The sequence below is a fragment of the Squalius cephalus genome (genome assembly GCF_949319135.1).
Source record: "Squalius cephalus genome assembly, chromosome: 3".
Classification (NCBI taxonomy): domain Eukaryota; kingdom Metazoa; phylum Chordata; class Actinopteri; order Cypriniformes; family Leuciscidae; genus Squalius; species Squalius cephalus.
In genome coordinates, this window is record NC_137124.1 from 36,734,860 (window position 1) to 36,737,088 (window position 2,229).

Below are 2,229 nucleotides of genomic sequence, written 5' to 3' on the forward strand. Positions count from 1 at the left end.
AACGCGCATACACTTTGCTTCTCTCATCTACACAGATGCAGCAGTTCCCATTTTTGCAAACCATATATAATTACAAGAAAAAATATTACCACACGAGGGAAATCATTATGGTGTCCATGAAGATGTGAAAAAATAGGCATAAATCTAGCTTACACATTTACCCAAATTATTATACGCCTGTTTAACCGAGGCTTATTTGGGTGGGTTTCTCCATCCCCATGCAATGTCACTTCTCTGTCTTTTACGGCCCTGACGAGAACGTCGGTCTCCTCGGCTGTGAACCGCTCCTGGCGTGCGCCTGGCAAATCTGCCGTTATAATAGCAATCTGCCATGTAACAAGCGCACCTGCTTTTAAAGGGAATGTGAGATGACGCTCTGATTGGTTTATTGCATGTTACGCCCAAACCACACCTATGAGTAATGTAGCTACAGATCCACACACAAAGTTACTTGCGTTTCACGCTTGAAACTTGCGTTTCAGATCGTTAAAATAGGGCCCTTTGTGTCAATAGCCTACAAGAAAAGACCAGCATTTCTAAATTGGGACAACCAATATACAATTTATAAAACATTATAACAAAATATTTGACCACAGTGTGTCATGCTTAACCAATCAAAATCAAGTATTCCAACGCAAAAATACTCAATCCTATCCATCCTTATAAAACAAGTTCCTTCCATTCCATCTTCCATATTCCATTCTTTGTAGTTTCTCAAATGAAGTTGCCCATTTTTTTAACAATTTATAAACTTAGCACACAGCATGTGCATTAGTCAGAAACCAAATTTAATTGGGGTTCTGTGAAGCCACCCCTTGATGATCACCCTCTTATTGTTCTTAATTTCTTGGCCATTTGCTCATTTTACCTCTCCTATGCAATCCACTCCACCCTCCAACTGAATAATTGGAATCAGCCCAATGGCAGTTCATTTAGCTGAGAGTTTCTTTGAGACAGTCAGGTGTTCTGTGATCACCCCTCGCCGTGAGCCTTTCCCTGCGGTGTCCACTAACCAGCAGGACATGCCATCAGATGGAGTGCCTGTGTCACTGACATCCCAATTAGCTAAATTAGCCTCTTAGAGCTCGTCACACCACATAGACTCTAATGGCTTGAATACTGCTGGGTAATCTCCTTGATATAGGCAAAAAATGATCAGATTATTTCTGCATTGTGACATTTCTCTGCAAACAATAACAGACAGCATGTTTGGGTTCTCAGAAGAAGTTTGATGGAGCAACTTGACGAGCTGGTGCAGAGGAAGCCATTAAAAATTATTCAACATAATAATAACAAGCAAACATCAAGTACAAATAAATCAAAACAATCCAAACTAAAAATGTACCTGTAATAATAAAACACTACAAAAAGTCAATCTGAGAGCTATAACATGATAAATATTTGAAATGATTGTAAGTCCTTCATTATTGGCCTTCACACAGCTAGATGAATACACTGGAAGAACGGCAGACATACTGTAATTAAAGTGTTGCAGCCCTTGAGTTTCTTGCTCTTCTGGCTCTCTTCATATCGATTTCTGAATAGATGCAGCTCTTTCACCTTCTCCAGCAGAAGTGGAATCTCTGTTTAGCTTCATTTGGACTAAAACAGTAGAACAGCTATGTTAAAGAACTAATTAATTAATGGGATGTAGCAGTTTTATTTAAAGAATCATGCATCACTAAAACATGTTTTTCAAGATCATGTTTTGTGCATGATTGTAGACAATTACAGCATTTTCTCCTAGGTTGGATATCAACCCAGAATGACCCTCAAAAAATGGCGTCATATAGTTTTGAAACAGCATGAGGGTAGGTAAATGATGACAGGATTTTCATTTTTGATACATAATTCCTTTAAGTACATTCACAATGCATTTATCTTACGTTTGTCTCTGTAAGACTCTGTCAACATTGAACAATAGGGTTCCTTTGAACAGATCACCCTTTGATGTAACCTTTCAATGACCTCTCCAATTAATGGATGCATTTTGTTCCTCTTAACAGCACGATTTAAAATATGCAGTGCCATTAGAAGCCTTTTGTACATTCACCCTCAGCCAGTTCTTTTAAGTTTATTCGGGCAGTCTAGCTGAGGTAAGTGGGTCACTTATATTACAAGGCAAAACAATGTGGAGCACAAATTCTGGAGATCTGTGCTTCCTTCTCTCTTCTCTTCTGTGTCCTCATTCTCTAATTAGTTGCTAAGGAGAGCTGAGGGTGGTCCTAC